This window comes from Acomys minous, assembly GCF_964271855.1.
Source record: "Acomys minous genome assembly, chromosome: 5".
NCBI lineage: Eukaryota > Metazoa > Chordata > Mammalia > Rodentia > Muridae > Acomys > Acomys minous.
The window spans coordinates 84257664-84276561 of record NC_140494.1 but is presented as its reverse complement, the minus strand read 5'-3'; the positions used below and the strand labels follow the sequence as shown (position 1 = coordinate 84276561).

The 18898-nt window shown below is 45.4% G+C and overlaps 1 protein-coding gene across 7 annotated transcripts in view; it reads right to left on the bottom strand.

Moving 5' to 3' along the window:
* SMARCA4 (SWI/SNF related BAF chromatin remodeling complex subunit ATPase 4) overlaps positions 1–8867 on the bottom strand; it is a 92927-nt gene extending 84060 nt beyond the window's left edge. For 2 of the 7 annotated variants that reach the window (XM_084784133.1, XM_084784134.1), the window contains exon 1: positions 8631–8866. The gene's annotated coding sequence lies outside the window, so the exon portion shown is untranslated. Of the gene's footprint in view, positions 1–8630 lie in introns of all 7 variants that reach the window. The other 5 variants (XM_084784139.1, XM_084784137.1, XM_084784135.1 and 2 more) reach the window with 4 other exon arrangements.
* Between the last annotated feature and the right edge of the window lie 10031 nt (positions 8868–18898).

Here is an 18898-nt window from a genome sequence, read left to right as displayed (position 1 = left end):
AGTGGCACACAACTATAACCCAAGCACATGAGAGGGTGAGGCAAAAGGACAAACATCAAGGCTAACATGAGCTTCATTTGAGTACCAGGCCAGCTAGACTACATAATAAGACCTAAACAGTCCCCACCACATCCCCAAAAGAGTCAGGCATAGTATCCCACAGCTGTCATCCCAGCACTTGGGAGGTACAGGCTGGTGTTCAGGGTCATTCTCAGGCACATAATGAGTTTGAGGCTAGCCTATGTTGTATGAGTCCATCTCACAAACTCTAGAAACCAGCTTGGGGTGCACAGGACAGGAAGGGGTCAGGGCTGAACTGTGTCTGCGAATATCTACTTGTTTATTTCTGAATACAGCACCTTCCTGATGGGAAGCAAAGGGAAGCCAATAAGGGCCCTCCTTTCATGCAGCTGTGGGAACATCAACCCCAGACTAAGCCAAATACTTGGCCCTTCCCTAATTCACATGCCTCCCAACTCCACATAGAGACTCCACAGCAGCAGCTGCAGCTACACATATAACACCAAAATCACTAGTTGCCTTAAGCAGCTTAATACTTCCGCTGAGAGATGGCATCAGTAAGTTCTCTTGGCCTTGACTGGCAGGTCCTTGACATATCTTAGATAATACTGCTATTTTCACGCATAGCGTTTACACATTCCCTCTGGTGGATAGATATTATTTATTTTTAATTTTTTAAAAATTATTTTTACATACATTGGTGTGTAGTACAACTTACTGAACCCAGAATCAAATATGCTAAGCAAATGCTCCACCACTGAGCCACATTACCAACCCATTTATTTATTTATTTATTTTTTAGGGTCTCAAGAGATGGTTCAGGGCTTATTGCTCTCACAGAGGACAACAGTTCAACCCCCAGCATCCATGCAGGGCAGTTCACAGCACCTGTAACTGCAGACCCAGCCAGAGGACCCAACCTCATGTCCTCTTCTGGCTCCACAGGCACCTGCACTCACATGCATACACACACACATAGAGAAACGTAATTTGTAAAATATTATTATTTTTAACCATGGATTTCTGTGTGTCTGTGTAGTGGGTATGTGCACATACGTGCAAGTGTCCAAGAAAGGCAAATATACAAGACCTTCCTGGAGCTGGAGTTACAGGTGGTTGCGGACACGCAACGTGGGTGCTGAGAACCAGCCTTGGCTCCTATGAAAGAACAGTGCACACTCTGCAGCAGAGGCCTCCATTTATGCTTGTGTTTATGGATGAATGACTGAACTCTAGGACGTTCTGATAAGTAACAGTGAAAATACCAAGCAGTGGAGCACACCTATATTCCCAGCGCAGGGCTCTGTGAGTTCCAAGTCAGCCTGGTCTACAGAGTAAGTTTCAGGGCAGCCAGAAATACACAGAGATTTGAATTTTTGTTTTTGAAAAACAAACAAGCATTGCAGGGCATTCCAGAACTTGGGAGGCAGAAGCAGGCAGATCACTGTGAGTTCGAGGCCAGCCTGGTCAATAAAGTTAGTCCAGGACGGCCAAGACAACACAGAGAAACCCTGTCTTGAAAAACAAAACAAAAAACAAAAATTAAGACAAAGCAAGGTGGCTCAGGAGGTTAAGGGCTAATCTTATGTCAACTTGACACAAAAACTAGAGTTATCTGAAAGGAGAGAACCTCAGTTGAGAAACACCTCCATAAGATCTGGCTGAAAGGCAATTTTCTTAATTACTAATGATGAAAAGGGTCCAGCCCACTGTAGGTGGGGCCATCCGTGGACCAGTGGTCCTGGGTTCTATAAGAAAGCAGGTTGAGCTGGGATGTGGTGGCGCCTTTAATCCCAGCAGTTGGGAGGCAGAGGCAGGCGGATCACTGTGAGTTTGAGGCCAGCCTGGTCTACAAAGAGAGTGCAGGACAGCCAAGGCTACACAGAGAAACCCTGTTTTAAAAAACAACAACCAAAAACAACAACAACAAAAAAGCCAATATGCCAGCCATTTTTGCTTATTGTCTTTGCTGACATCCCTGTCTGCAAAATCAGTGTATTACAAAATGTCTCACTTGTAGTGTTTTACTTTGACAGAGTGAGGCTGTTTCCTACAATGGGAAGGTAGGCAATGATGCCCTCTTCTCCCTTTTGCATGCGCACACACAAAACAAACTGGCAAAATTTAATATACCCTAGAGAAATTGACAACCAATAAACAAAACAAACAAAATTCTTGCTGGAACTACAAATGGACTGTAAGGTGTTTGTTTGTTTGCTTTTGTTGGTTTTTTAGACAGGGTTTCTGTGTGTAACCCTGGCTGTCCTAAAACTCACTCTGTAGATCAAGCTGGCCTCAAACTCACAGTGATCGCCTGCCTCTGGCTCCACAGGGCTGGAATGAGAGGTGTGTGCCACCCCTGCCTGGCTGGACTGTTACTGTTTTAAAAGTGTTCAACATGAGGGCTAGGAAGATGGTTCAGGGGTTAAGAACCCTTGTGGAGGCTGAGTTCAGTTCCCAGTACACATATGTGGTGGCCACAACGTCCAGACACTCTAGATCCTAGGGACATGGTGCCTTCTTCTGCCCTCTAAGTGCTCTCTCTCACTCTCTTACTAAAACCTTTTATAAATAATAATACATGGAGGCTGGAGAGATGGCTCAGCTGTTAAGAATATTGACTGCTCTTTCAGAAGACATGGGTTCAATTCCCAGCATCCATGAGGCAGTTTACAATTGTCTGTAAGTCCAGTTCCAGGCACCCGACACCCTCATGCAGACATACATGCAATGCAGGCAAAACACCAATGTATGTAAAAATAATTTTAAAAAAATTAAAAATAAATAATATCTATCCACCAGACTGATAGGGTAGATTGTATAAATGATACTAGGCAAAGATGGGTTTGTTTTGTTTTGTTTTGTCTTGTTCCACTGTTTCTTTGTGGTACTGAAGCTGGGAAGGGAGCCAGAGTCAGCAGGCTAAGAAGTTACTCTGTCACTGCACTATGTCCCCAGCCCGTGCCTACTGTGTAGTCTCTGTAATAATTCTACAATTGGGCATCACTACTGCTCCCTTTGCAAGTAAGAAGCTGGGTGTTCGCTGAAAAGCAGGGCCCTGCCTACTCCCCACTAAGCCTCTCGCCCCTGCAGAGCCTGTTGTGGACACTCAATGCAGAGCTGTTCACTAGAGTTCTTTTTTCCCCCTTGGTTTTTTGTTTTTTTTTTTTTTTTAAGATTTATTTATTATATATAGAATGTTCTGCCTGCATGTACACCTGCAGGCCAGAAGAGGGCATCAGATCACAACATAGATGGTTGTTAGCCACCATGTGGTTGCTGGGAATTGAACTCATGAACTCTGGAAAAGGAATCAGTGCTCTTAACCTCTGAGCCATCTCTCCAGGCCCCTTCCTCCTTGTTTAAGACAGAGTTTTTGCTATGTAGCTCCTGGGGACTGGCACTCATTATGTAGCTCAGGCTAACCCCAAGCTCTCAACAATCCTGTCTCTGAGTGCCGGATTATAGGCATAAGCAACCACTGCCAGCTTGTTGAAAGAGGAAGGAGTTACTGGGTTACTTCCTGTGCTACTCCAGTGGGTATCACTCATGATAGGCTGTGTGTGTGTGTGTGTGTGTGTGTGTGTGTGTGTGTGTGTGTTGGGGGGGATTGCTGTTTTTGTTTGGTTTGAGATAGTCTCTCTGTGTAGTCCTGGAACTCAACTAGGCTAGCCTCAAATTCGGAGATCCACCTGTGTCTGCCTCCCCGGTGCTGGAATTAAAGGTGTGCAACACGACACCCAGTTCATTATAGGTTGTTAAGGACATACTCTATGCTATGCTAAACCCAATGACTGGGACCAAAAATGGCTGACACACCTCTGTATTCCAGGTAATGCCATCCTCACTTCTCTGTCAAAACCAAAAACTAACCCAGGCACTGTCATCAGACCCCTGGGTGAAGACTAGTCCTTTGAACTTTGGTGCCTTCACTGGAAGATGACTTCAACACACACAGACACACACACACACACACACAATACCTACCCCCTCTGCCTTCCCACATCCAACAAAAGCTAAAGCATGAACTGCTCTAGGACTGCCTCTCAATGAGAGGCTGCAAACAGCACTGGAAGTGTGCAAATAGTCTGCAGATGGCTGGGTGCTGCTCAAGGACAAGAAAAGCCACTGATCACCTCCACCGCAGCTCCAAGATGGCACGCTTCCACCTGTGCATTCACAAACCTGCAAAACAACACTTCCTGCAGCACTAGGCTACACACCAGGTAACCTTAGGGCATGGTGATGAATACTTACTTTCCTAATGATATGTTCATTGACCTTTTTTCCTTTTCTTTCTTCTTTGAAACTGGGTCTCACCATGTATCCTTGGCTGGCCTGGAATGCCTTATAGACCAGGCTGGCTTTGAACTCAGAAATCAATCTGCCTCTGTCTATCAAGTGTTTTGATCAAGTGTTAGCATTAAAGGTGCGTACCACCACTCCTGGCTCCATCTTGCATTGATTTTTAAAGAGAATATGCAAGGTATAACCAATATAGCAAACACATAGTTTCTGGGATACTGGATGAGTCTGAATTTTTTAGTTAGTTAAGGTTAATGATATAGTTTAGTGATAGGCAATGCAGGAGTGAGGGAAGCTCTAGGTCCATCCTCAGCACTACACAGAGACTAGAGTTAACTGGGCATGCTAGTGCATGTGTGCCTTTAATCCTAGCACTTGGGGGGCAGAGGCACCCTGGTCTATGAAGCAAGCTCCAGGACAGCCAGGGCTGTTATACAGAGAAACCCTGCCCCCCAAAAAATTAATTAAACAGGTGTTACAGGCTTGTTATCTTAACCCCCATAGGCATAAAGATATGGGCCAGGCATAGTGGCAGTGTGGAGAGGCAGAAGCAGGCAGATCTCTGTGACTTCCAGGCCAGCCAGGGCTATACAGTGAGACCCTGTCTCAAAAAGGGAGGTAGGAGGACTAGAAAGATGGATCAGCCCTGATCCCAAGTTTGGCTCCTAGCATCCACATGGCTGTTGTTGTTGTTGTTGTTTGATTTTCCAGACAAAGGTGTCTTGGTGTAGCCCTGGCTGGCCTGGAACTCTGAAGACCAGGCTGGCCTCAAACTCAGTGACACACCTGCCTCTGCCACCTGCACCAAGTCCTAGCAGCCATACAGCATCTTACAACCTTCTGTAAACCAGACACAGGAGTGCACGCCCGTAATCCCCGAACTCGGCAGGCAGAAGCAAGTGGTGGATCTCTGTGAGTTCAAGGCCAGCCTGGTCCACAAACCAAATCCAGGACAGCCAAGGCTAGACAGAGAAACCCTGTCTCTGGAAAAACAAAAACAATCAATCAAACAAACAAACAAACAAAAAAGGCCTAGGCCAGTAGACGGCTTAGCTTAGCAAGAAAAGGCACTTGCTGCCAAGTCTAATGACCTGAATTTAACTCACAGGATGCACATGACAGAAGGAAAAGACTTAGTCCTGCAAGAAGGATTCGGAGTACACATCACAGTAAATAAATTCACGAAAAAAAAATTATTTTAAAGAATTCATGGGCGAGTCCTGGTGACACGCACCTTTAATACCAGCACAGAAAGGCATAAGCAGGGGGCTTTTCACGAGTTCCAGGCCAGCCAAAGCAACATAAGGAACTATCTCTAAAACAAAAACAAAAAAATGGCCGTGGTGGCACATGCCTTTAATACCAGCACTACGAGGCAGAGGGATTGCTCTGAGTTCGAGGCCAACCTGGTCTACAAAGTGAGTCTAGGACAGCCAAGGCTACACAGAGAGATCCTGTCTCGAAAAACCAAACAACAACAAAACAAAGTTCATGACTCAAAAGTGGTGTTTGTGGCATAAAATCCACATAATGTGGAAGGCGTGAACCATCTCCACAGAACTGTCCCCTGACCTCTACGAGCACGGTGGCACACTCTTATCCCCCTCCCCACACACGGCTCACAGATGTAATAACTGTTTTTTAAGTCTGAGGCAAGTCTGAGCAACAAATCAAGCCCCTACCGCAAATTAAAGTAAACGAGAATAGGAGTGTAGACTGTTGTTCAGTCACACAAGCAGGAGGCAGCGAGAGCCTGGGCCTGGCGCCCCCACCCCCACTGAGCACCTCCGCTAACAAGGCCACACATCTTAGCCCTCCCGCCATCTTTGAAACATGTGCCCCTCTGGGGGTATTCTCACTGAGACCACCACACCTGTCAGGTGTGAACTCTGTGGTCTCCAGCACCACAAAATCAGAATATTAACTTTAACAAGCAGGGTCCATGCCAGGGGGCAGTCACTTACACCTTTAATCCTAGCACTCGGGATGCAGAGGCAGGCAGATGGAGGCCAGCCTGGGCTACACAGAGAAACCATGTCTGGAAAAACAAAAAAAGTAACAACAAAACAAATAATGTCCCCTACAGTTTAGTTCGCAGATTGCCATGTTATTTGGTTCAACGCTGTTTCTCAGGTGAGAGCCGGGACTCTAGGGCTGCCTATGAACTAGTGAGCTCTGAAGAATTAGGACCCTTGGCAGCGAGAAGGCTCAGCAGGTAAAAGCGTTTGCTGTCATACGGTGACCTAGACTTTAATCCCTAGGACACACGATAGGAGAAAATACACTGCTCAGAGTAGCCCGCTGGCCTCCACACATACCACACATTAAACAATACTGGTTTCAAGTTCAAAAAGGAACTAACACCTTTCACCACCTCCCCCAAACTATCAGACTAGGACCACAGACTCCATCACTTTTGAAGCAGTGACATCTGGGGCTAGGGGAGCTACAGCCTGGAAAGCTCAAAGCTAACCAAAAGCAACCAGTGTTTACTGTTTTCATCATCCCTCTCGAGGACCCTCCTCTTGTCCCTCTAGCCTGCCTCCAACTGCAAAGCCGCCACCAGACAGGGCAGCAGTGGTGATGGCACTGCTCCACTCCCAGCATATGGAGGTTGGGGAAACACACTCTTCCCTCATTTTGAAGGAAGGTTCCTCCCCCAGGGCCGACTCCCAGACTTAAGCCCATCACTGCTCACTTTACAACCATTCTGTCCCTCCATAGGATAGGTGGTAAGGGTTAAATAGCAGACCAAAGAGTTAGGTATATATACACGTATATATGTATACACGTGTATATATCTCACATTGTCTATCAAGCACAAAGCCCTGGGTTCCAGGCTGGACAACACCCAAAATGAACTAACAAAAACAAAACCCAAAACAAACAAACAAACAAAAAAAAACCCACATTCATAAAAATAAAAGATAAAAATAATGCTTACTGGGTAAGTGGCTGAGTGGCAGAACACTTGCCTTTCAAGCACAGGGTCAATTTTAATCAATGCCACAAAAATTAAACACACTTAGCCAGGTGTGGTGGTGCACCTCTTTAATCCCAGCATTTCGGAGAGGCAGGTAGGTAGATCTCTGAGTTTGAGGCCAGGCTGTCTACAAAGCAAGTCCAGGACAGCCAAGGCTACGAAGAGAAACCCTTTCCTGAGGGGGTAAAAAATGAGGAATTCAAGGCCAGCCTGGGCTACGGAAGGACTTGGAGTTCAGCCTTGGTTGTAAGAGGTCCTGTCTCCAAACTCAGAATGGTGGTGGTGATGATGATGATGATGATGGTGGTGGTGGAATTATTTGCCCTGTTTTTCCCAATCCTATCTGTGAAATTAAGTCCCTTGTACAAAGGAGAAAAAACAAGGGGTTCCGATAGATAAGGCGACTTTGCCTAAGGCCACACAGCTAGATGACAGCCGGCCCTGGGCATACAACTCAAAACCAGTCTGTCAACTCAAACCAAAAACTTGTTTCCATTCCTGAGAAGCAGCTAGTAGTCAACAGAGGTGAAGGGGATCAAGTCGATGCCTTCGATGTTTTAAAATAAAAAGCCCGATCTGGATATGTGGGAAAGGGCCGAGGGACTGAAAACAAAAACAATGCCGCCGTGGACAAACCTTCCCAACCACCTCTGACTTTTTAGGTAAACATATCAAAGTCACCTCCTACATAGAACGGAAGACATTCTTTATTTTCCTTAAAAATCTGCAATAATAAAATTTCTCTCTCTTTCGCGCTCTCTCTCTCTCTCTCTCTCTCTCTCTCTCACACACACACACACACACACACACACACACACAGTGAGGTCTAGGGACCGACGAGGATTCATAACTGGGTCCCAGCCACACTGGACATCAATGTCCGAGGTAAAATGCAGCTCCCCCGACGCGCGACCATACAGCATGAGGGTCGCACCCGTTACAAATCAGCCCAGAAAAGCCCACGACACCGAGCCATTGTTGAAAGTTGGGGTACAGAAATTAAAGTGGGGAATCTGGAGCTCTGGAACGCGTGAGGGAGGGAGCTTTGTCCCCAAGATCCTACGAGAACGCGCGCGCGGCCTCCACGCGGCCCAGGGCCACCCGCCTCGCGGGCCACGGAGCTGGGAAGCGGCCGCGGTCTCGCTGCACCGCGCCCTGGAGCCGCGCGCGAGGCTTCTTGACCCTCAGGCGCCGCCGTACCTCGACCCCGCTCTGGTCGCCCAGCTGCCCCCTCCCCCCTCCCGGCACCTCGGCTTCATTCAAACCGTCTTCCCCCCAAGCCCCGGGCGCCTCATTCCGCCCGGGAGGCTCGGTTCCTTACCCGGAGGGACCGGCGCCGTAGCCTTCCTGGCGCCGCCCCCAACCCTCCACGAGGGGTCAGGGACAGAGTGGGCGTCTCGCTTCTCCTCACGAAACAAAGAAGCCGTCGCCGCCGCTGCCAGGCGAGTGGGAAAGCCTCGTGCGCGTGCCCGCCCGGCTTCGGCAGGCCGCCCCCCCCAGCACACACGCAGCCCGCGCGCCCGCGCTGCGCGCCCCCGCCTCCCTTTCTACCCAATCCGCCTCCGCTGCTTCCGCTGCCCGCCGGGCCTCGTGCGCGCGCCTGCCCACCCTTCCGCTCCCCGTGCGCATGCGCCGGGCGCACGCGCACCGGCCCTTTGAGGGAGAAGAGAAGGTGGGCGGGCCCAAAGGCCGCACGGGCTCCGGGTGCACCGCCCGCGTGGGGATCTGCGCAAGCGCACACCTGTGGCCGAGGCACGGAACTGGGGCCCCAAACTGAGGAGCATGCGCAGAGGGATTGCCACTGCGGCGACGCTTAGAGGTTGGGGGAGGGAGCCATGACGAGAGATAGTAGTGATGAAAGCGAAGCCCTCAGGCTCGGAAATGAGCCCCTAGGGCGGAAAGTGAAATCGAGAGGCCATAAGACTGTCCAAGAACGGGGCAGAGCCCATGCGAAGCCAAGGACGAGCCTGGGAAACGCTTTGATCCCGGCGCTGGCGAGGCCCTGCCTGCTCTGCAAGGCTCGCCCTGGCCACGTTTCCTGCAGAACCTGCTAATGCCCATTAATTAGCCTTCCAAATATTCCTTGAGCTGCTGTCAGCTCCTAGCCTCCCCCTGGTTCACAATCCATGGGTCGCAGGATGAATAAGTGAAACGTGCAACAGCCAGCCAGGGTCACAGTTTTCCTTAGAGTTGCGAGGGAAGCCATTAGCTATGGAGGAAGAGGGCAGATTTCTTTAGATCACATTATGGTTGTGAGCCACCATGTAGTTGCTGGGAATTGAACTCAGGACCTTTAGAAGAGCGGTCAGTGCCCTTAACCTTTGAGCCATCTCTCCAGCCCAAGGATCCAAATTCTGTTCCCAGCACCTCAGGGGCTTTACTCATGCAGCCAGGGTAACTCAGGGTCCTCCACCCCCTTCTCCTCAGTGCTAGGTGTTAAATATGCGCCACACAACACACATGGTTTAAGATTTATTGAAGAACCACGGGGAGAGAAGGAAAGGGGGGAGCGCCCCAGGGGACAGAGAGAAAGACAGAGGGAGAGAGAGTAAGAGAACAACGGATGTCAGTTTGTACTTTTTATCTTGGGCCCCTGGGGTGGGGGGTGGGGGGGCAGCAGGTGATGATGTCAGAAGTCGCTGTGCCACCTGGAGGCAGGCTTGTGAAGCTAACACTAGGATTACAGACATCTTGTGCAGCTCACACACTAGAATTGTGTTTTTGTCATTTCCTCGTTTTGTGGGGTTTGTTTTGTTTTGTTTTCAAGACAGAGTCTCTCTGTGTTGCCTTGGATGGCCTGGCTTGTGATGTAGATCAGGCTGTCCTCAAACTCATAGAGATTTACCCACCTTTGTCTCCAGAGTGCTGGGATTAAAGGCGTGCACCACAGCCGGGCGTGGTGGCGCACGCCTTTAATCCCAGCACTCGGGAGGCAGAGGCAGGTGGATCGCTGTGAGTTAAAGGCCAGCCTGGTTACAAAGCGGGTCCAGGACAGCCAAGGCTACACAGAGAAACCCTGTCTCGAAAAACCAAAATAATAATAATAATAATAATAATAATAATAATAATAATAATAATAATAATAATAATAATAATGTGTACCACTACTGCCTGGCTAGGTTTCTTTTTAAGTGTCATCTGTGGGCTGGGAGTATAGTTCCCTCTCGTAGTGCATGCCCAGCATGTATGAACCCTGGTGCCATCACCAACACTGAGCTAAGTTTGGTGTTACATGCCTGTTGTCTCAGGAATAAAGATGCAAAGGCGCGGAGATCACTAGTGCAAAGTCATCCTCAGATACAGAGCGAATGTGAGGCCAGCCTGGCCTGTGTGAGATTGCTTAAAAAGGTAAGCTAGAAAGAAAAAAAAAATTGGGTCTTTTGGGGCTGGAGAGATGGCTCAGTGGTTAAGAGCACTGCCTGCTCTTCCAAAGGTCCTGAGTTCAATTCCCAGCAACCACATGGTGGCTTAAAACCATATGTAATGTGATATGGTGCCCTCTTCTGGCTTGCAGGAACACTGTATACATAATAATAAATAAATACATCTTTTTAAAAAAACAAAATTGGGTCTTTTCCATTCCCAGATAGATACCCACCAGGACAACCATAGTCAAGAGTCCAAATACACGCTAAAGCTGGACTGAGTATAAGCCAGACATCACTGTTGGCAGACAATATCCTAGGCCCCACATCAGGCCTTGCATTCTCCACCTGTAAAACGAAGCAGAATTTTTTACCGGGAATCCTCAGGAGCAGACACACTGGCAGCTTTCTAACTAAACCTTATTGTTGAGTAAGTGGACAAGAGGTGTCTGGACCTCTGTATTGTCCTGGTAAGATTTTATCGTCAACTTTACACAACCTAGAGTCACCACGGAAAGCTGGACATGGTGGCTCACACCTTTAATTCGAGCACAGAGGCAGAGGCAGGTGGGTCTCTGTGAGTTCAAGGCCATCCTGGTCTACAAAGCAAATCTAGGATATCCAAGACTACACAGAGAAACAGTGTCTCCAAAAACCAAAATAATCATCATCATCATCATCATTATCACCATGGAAAAGGGAATCTCAGTTGAAGAAGTACACACATTGGACTGGACTGTGACCATGGCCATCTGTGAAGGATTGCCTTGACTAATGACTGGTATTGGAGGGCCAGCCCACTATGGGCAGCACAATCCCTATACAGATGGGCCTAGGCTGTGTAAGAAAGCTACCTGATCTGGGCAGCAGTGACAGGCAGTGCTGGCACATGCCTTGAATCCCAGAACTCAGGAGGCAGAGGCAGGTGGATTGCTGTGAGTTTGAGGCCAGCCTGGCCTACTAAGTGAGTCCAGGACAGCCAGGGCTACACAGAGAAACCCTGTCTTAAAATAAAAAAGGGGGGGGGGCTGGACAGATGGTCCAGTGGTTAAGAGCACAGCCTGCTCTTCCAAAGGTCCTAAGTTCAATTCCAAGCAACCACATGGTTGAACACAACCATCTGTAATATGATCTGATGTCCTCTTCCAGCCTACAGGTGTACATGCAGGCAAAGCACTGTACACATAATAAATAAATAAATAAATCTTTAAAAAAGAAAGAAACTCTGAAAGTTGCTTTGGTCTATCATACACAAAAGTAATAAAAACACTGTTTCCCAATTGCTATTTGCAGGTCAAATGATGTGACAATTGGGTTCATCACAAAAAGAGGGGGAGAGCATTTGCTGACCTTGAAGAATATGGTAACTGCACAGGGAGACAGAAAACAAAGTAGATCACTGAGGGACAGGGAGGCAGCAGGAAGGTTTCTCATTTGTGAAACTCGCTGATTTATTTAGCTGCATTTGTCGGGTTATTAAAACTTATAACATTAGCTCAAAGTTTACAGAATTGAAAAAAATTCATTTGAGATACCTATTGGTTTTTGCATCTTGGGAGTAAAGAGAATGTACATGTGATCTGTGGTTATCTGTTGAGGGACTATGTCTTAAGTCACCTACCACCACCACCTCCCAAAACTGGGCATTTGGACTTGAAGGTGGATGATGTCCTTGTATTTAAAATGCATTAAATGCCATATTAAGTAAAAAAACAAAAAACAAAAAACAACAAAAAAGCCCCACTGTTTCCTTTTTCATTCAATTTTTTAAAATGTCTTGTTTTATGTGTGAATGCTCTATCTGCATATACACATGTATGACAGAAGAGGGGGTCAGATTCCAGTATAGATGGCTGTAAGCCACCATGTGGTTGCTGGGAATTGAACTCAGGACCTCTGGAAGAGTAGACAGTGCTCTTATCTGCTGCGGCATCTCTCCAGCCCTTCATTCAATTAAAATAAAATTTTTTTAAATTTTATTATCTATACAGTATTCTGCCTGCATGTATGCCTGCATGCCAGAAGAGGGCACCAGATCACAAGATAGATTGTTGTGAGCCACCATGTGGGAATTGAACTCAGGACCTCTGTGTTCTTTTGTTTGTTTGTTGGTTGGTTGGTTGGTTTTTCGAGATAGGGTTACTCTGTGCAGCCTTGGCTGTCCTAGACTCACTTTGTAGACCAGGCTGGCCTTGAACTCACAGCAATCCACCTGCCCCTGACTCCTGAGTGCTGGGATTAAAGGCGTGTACCACCACACTCAGCTGCAATTTTTAAAATATACTTTATTACGTGTGTGTGTGTGTGTGTGTGTGTGTGTGTGTGTGTGTGTGTGTGTGTGTATGAGAGGGCCATGGTGCTCATGTGTACCTGCAGAGATCAGAGGAAAACTTGCAGAAACCAGTTTTCTGTTTCTCACTCTGTCCAGGCTGACCTTGTGAGTACTGGAATTGCAGTGCCCTCCACCACCGGATGGAAGCTTTTATGCACTCCCACCCTCGTGGTGAGCACACCCCGGAGCAAGGCACGATGGAACCTGCTGGCAAATACCACCTGCTCTTCTTCTCTCCTTGGCCACTTCTGCCTCTCCTTGTACATTCTTCTTCCTTTCTTTAGATAGCCTCGTTCTGGTTTTAGGGGGGAATGCATGTTTGGTGGGGTGCACAAGAAGAGATCAGGGGATAATTTGAGGGAGTCTATACTTTTCCTTCCACTGTGTTCCACCATCTAGGAATCCAAATCAGGTCATAAGGTTTGGTGGCAAGCACTTCTTGCCCCACACCCATTTTTGTTTGTTTGTTTGTTTGTTTGAGATGGAGCCCTGTGTAGCCCAGACTAGCCTTGAACAACTAGCTAAAAATGACCACCAATTTCTGACCCTCTAAGTGCTGAGATTATAGGTGCACAGCACCACTCCTAGTTTATTCAGCGCTGGGGAGTCACTACACCCCCCGGCCTCTGGCACCAGGGTAAAGCCTAATGGGCCGGGCCTGTGAGACCGGGTTAAACAGGTTATGCAACCTTGAGCTAGTACAACCAGAAACCACCCTCCCCAAAGCCTCTGACAGGGCTGGAGAGATGGGTCGGGTGGTTAAGAGCAATGGCTACTTGTCTTCCAGGGGTGCTGAGTTCAATTACCAGCACCCACAGTTGTTGGGGTAATATCTTTGTACACTGTGTATTCAAATGCTAATTTCTGTGCCAACACAAGTCTGGAAGGCATTTTGAAACAGAGATCATTTGTAAACCAGTCTAGACTCTCAGCAAAACTGACTAAGGAGCTATGCTCAAGGCCCAACAAAAAACATGAACCATTTGTTTCCTGTTCACCAAAAGGGATTATTCTAAAAGACAGCAAGAAAATTCAAGGTCTGATAAAACAAAATAGAGCTACTGAAGACTTAGAAAACCCATTTAATGGAGATAATAATGCCCCTAGAGATAAAATAAAAGGTACTGAAGATACTAAAAACAAATATTTTGGCAAACTACTATTAATGATAAGAGACCAAAATTAAAATTACAATTAAATGGCATTGAGATAGCGCAGATGTCAGTATAATTTCCCAAGAATCCTGGCATCCAATTTGGCCACTTCAAAAGGTATCTACACAGATCCTAGGAATTGGAACATTATCTCAAATAAGACAAAGTGTCATATGGCTTAAATGTACAGGGATAGAGGGTCAAACAGGAAAATTAAGGCTATATGTGGCTGATATGGCCATAAATTTATGGGGAAGAGATCTGTTACAACAATGGAAAACCCAGGTTAACATCTCTCCAATTTCAGAAACAAGATAGAAAACAGGTGATGCTCTTGATAAAAAATTTAAAACTAAGCCGGGCGTGGTGTCACATGCCTTTAATCCCAGCACTCTGGAAGCAGAGGCAGGCGGATCGCTGTGAGTTCAAGGCCAGCCTGGTCTACAAAGTGAGTCCAGGACAGCCAAGGCTACAGAAAGAAACCCTGTCTCAAAAAACCAAAAATAGAAAATTGAAGCTATAAAAAGGGATTATTAAATACAGCTACAGTCTGTCCAGGCTGTCCATAAACAAGATACAATGGGATGACTTTTCTAAAGTATATTGGAGCCGGGTGGTGGTGGCCCACGCCTTTAATCCCAGCACTCCGGAGGCAGAGGCAGGTGGATCGCTGTGAGTTCGAGGCCAGCCTGGTCTACAAAGCGAGTCCAGGACAGCCAAGCCTACACAGAGAAACCCTGTCTCGGAAAAAAACAAAAAACAAAAAACAAAAAACAAACAAACAAAAAACAACAACAAAAAGTATATTGGGAAACCACTGCTGAAAAAACACCTACAGCCTTGCCACTAAAGTGATTGACTGACCAATCTATGTGGATTGAACAACGGTCTATGGTCTATGACTAAAGACAAATTACAGACACTAGAAAAGTTAGTCTAGAGCCGGGCGTGGTGTCACAGGCCTTTAATCCCAGCATTCGGGAGGCAGAGGCAGGCGGATGGCTATGAGTTCGAGGCCAGCCTGGTCTACAGAGCGAGTCCAGAACAGCCAAAGTTACACAGAGAAACCCTGTCTCAAAAAACCAAAAAAAGAAAAATAAAAAAAAAAAAAGAAAAAGTTAGTCCAAGAACAACTGGAGGCTCAACACATGGAAGAGTCTAACAGCTCTTGGAATTCTCCTGTATTTGTCATCAAAAAGAAATCTGGGAAATGGAGGATGTTAACAGATCTCAGAGCAACTAATAAAATTATTCAGCCACTGGGAATTTTACAATCTGGAATCCCATTGCCTTCCTTGTTACCTAGGGAATGGCCTATTACTGCTTTTTCATGATTTTTTACATAAACATGATAGAGAGGTTTGCCTTCTCAGTACCTACTTTTAACAGAAGCTGCCCAATAAAGAGATATCATTGTAAAGTTTTACCACAAGGAATGTTAAACAGTCCTACCTTGTTCAATATTTTGTACAACAGCCATTAGAGATAATTTGCAAGAAATTTCCTCAATCCATAATCTACCATTATATGGATGATATCTTATTGGCTGATTCCGATGCAAGTATATTAGAACAGATTTTTGATGAAATAAATAAAACCTTGCTTGGTTGGGGATTACAGATTTCCCCCCACCCCAGAAAAAAATACAAAGAGGGAATTCTGTTGATTACCTAGGATGAAAAATAGGCCTACAGAAAATTAGATCACAGAAAGTACAAATCAGGAGAGATCAATTAAGAACTCTTAATGATTTTTAAAAATTGCTGGGAGATACTAACTGGCTTCGGCCTACAATAGGTTTAACTACACAAGAACTAAGTAATTTATTTCAAACCCTACAAGGTGATAAGGACTTGAATAGCTTAAGAAAGCTATCATCTGGAGCTGAAAAGGAAGTGGCTCTGGTTGAAAGTAAATTACAAGATTCATATATTGACTGCATTGATCCAAAGAAGGCATGTATTTTAGTTATCTTGCCTTCTGCTCATTCTCCCACAGGAATTCTTATGCAAAGGGAAGATTGTATCTTAGAATGGATATTTTTACCACACAAAGTAAAAAATTAAAAACCTATATAGAAAAGGTTTCTGAATTGATTGTAAAAGGAAAAAATGAGACTTTGCCAGTCAGCTGGAATAGATCCGGCTGAGATGGTGGTACCTTTTATTAATGCTGAGATTGCCTCATTATGGGCTGACAATGAACATTGGCAGAGGCCTTGTAGTGATTCTTTGGGAAAAATTAACAGATACCCCCAAAGCAAGCAATTTTAATTTCTAAAAAGAACTAATTGGATTCTTCCTCATATAGTAAAGAGGATTCCAATTTCTGGTGCTCCTACATTTTACACTGATGCCAATAAGTCAAAAAGAGCAGGCTATACATCAGAAAATATAAGTAAGGTAATTGAGAGTCCTTATGATTCAACTTAAAAATCAGAATTATATGCAATTCTGCTGGTGTTATCAGAGTTTGAAGACTCTCTTAATATAGTTACTGACTCTCAGTATGCTGAAAGAGTTGTGCTGAATATAGAAACAGCTGACCTAATTCAGGATGGTCCTGAATTAACTTCACTATTTATTCAATTACAACAAATGATCAGAAATAGAAACCATCCATTGTATATAACTCATATAAGATCTCACACGGGTCTACCAGGACCTACAGCACAAGGTAATGATGAGATTGATCAACTATTGATCGGAAGTGTGTTAGAATCATCAGAGTTTCATTAAAAAAACAAAACACCATGTTAACAGCAAAGGTTTAAAAAAGGAATTTTCAATCACTTGGCAACAGGCCAAGGAAATTGTGAAAAAATGTCCTACTTGTTCTATATATAACCAAACTCCATTACCTACAGGAAGTAACCCTAGGGGTAATCAAAGAAATGAAATTTGACAAATGAATGTATTTGATATTATAGAGTTTGGAAAACTGAAGTATGTGCAGCATACTATAGACACATATTCAGGATTTCAGTGGGCAATGGCTGTAAGTTCTGGAAAGGCTGATTCTATTATTACCCATTTATTAGAAGTCATGGCAATTATGTGTGTACCTAAACAAATTAAAACTGATTTTAATTAAAATTAAAAATGCCTCATCTTATGTCTCTAATAAAATGAAACATTTTTAAATGTATTATAAGATAAAACATGTTACAGGTATACCACATAATCTTACAGGACAAGCAGTCATTGAAAGATCCAATCGTACTCTAAAAGAAATGCTCATCAAACAAAAAAGGGTGGCCCATGAAAGTCTTCATTTACCAGGAAAGTGGGACAGAGGGGAGGACATCCTATTGGGAATTTAGGCAAGAGAAGCATGGGAGAATGGGGAAATAGAAGGATCCAGAGGGTCCTAGAAACCTACAAGAAGAATATTATGATGGGCAGATCTGGACCCAGGGGTCCTGCTCAAATTATGACACCAGCCAAGGACAATATGTGCGGTAAAAATTGAACCCCGACCCAGATCTAGCCAATGGACAGGACATTCTCCACAGTTGAGTGGAGAGTGGGGACTGACTTTCACATGAACTCTGGTGCCCCATATTTGACCATGTCCCCTGGATGGGGAGGCCTGGTGGTACTCAGAGGAAGGGTAGCAGGCTACCAAGAAGAGACTTGATACCCTATGAGCATATACAGGGGGAGGAGGTCCCCCTCAGTCACAGACATAGGGGAGGGGAATAAGGGGAAAATGGGAGGGAGGGAAGAATGGGAGGATACAAGGGATGGGATAACTATTGAGATGTAAAATGAATGAATTAATATAAATAAATAAATAAAGGAAAAAACAAAAACAAAAAAGGATATCAAAGACCCCAAGAGACAGATTAAATAATGCCGTATTGACTTTGAATTTCTTGAATGTTAATGAACAAAACATGATAGCTGCAGAGAGACATTGGATTTTAGAAAAATCTGCCAAATTAGATCAGCCTATTTCAAGGACATCCTGACCTCAGAATGGAGAACAGGAAATGTGTTATGATGGGGTAGGTTTTGCATATGTTCCTACAGGAAAGGAAAATTTGTGGGTTCCATCAAAAATGATAAAAATTATGCCGGACGGTGGTGGTGCACGCCTTTAATCCCAGCGCTCGGGAGGCAGAGGCAGGTGGATCGCTGTGAGTTTGAGGCCAGCCTGGTCTACAAAGTGAGTCCAGAACAGTCAAGGCTACACAAAGAAACCTTGTCTTGAAAAACCAAAAAAAAGAAAAAAATTAGATATGACAGAGAAAGACCCCCTGAAATCGTACATACAACCTTGATCCTAACACCATGAAGACTAAGACAGACAGATCTCTGTAAGCTGTACACCAGGCTGGTCTCCATAGGGTGTGACCCCTTTGCTGATAAGTTATTTGCAAAAACAGCCTAGGATTTAAACCAACAATTTTTTCATTAACAGACATGCAAACTGCATGCCTCCCACGTCGAAAAGCCTTTGTTTGCTGAGTTAAAGTGTCACTGCTCTGGCAGCTAGCGTATCCCTATAAATGTGAGCTACTTTCAAGGGGAACAGGTGGCAGTCACACCACATGCAAGAAGATACTGAGGACTTACAGGTGACAAAGTACATGTCACCCTAGTTAGATCCCCAAAACTCAAAGGCTAAAGTTCATATACCTAAAAGGGTAACATTAATGCCTCTTCGTTTGCTCAGGGCAAGCGGCTTGTCTCTAAAATGGTATACATTTTCTCAGGAGACAGGTAGCAGCCTA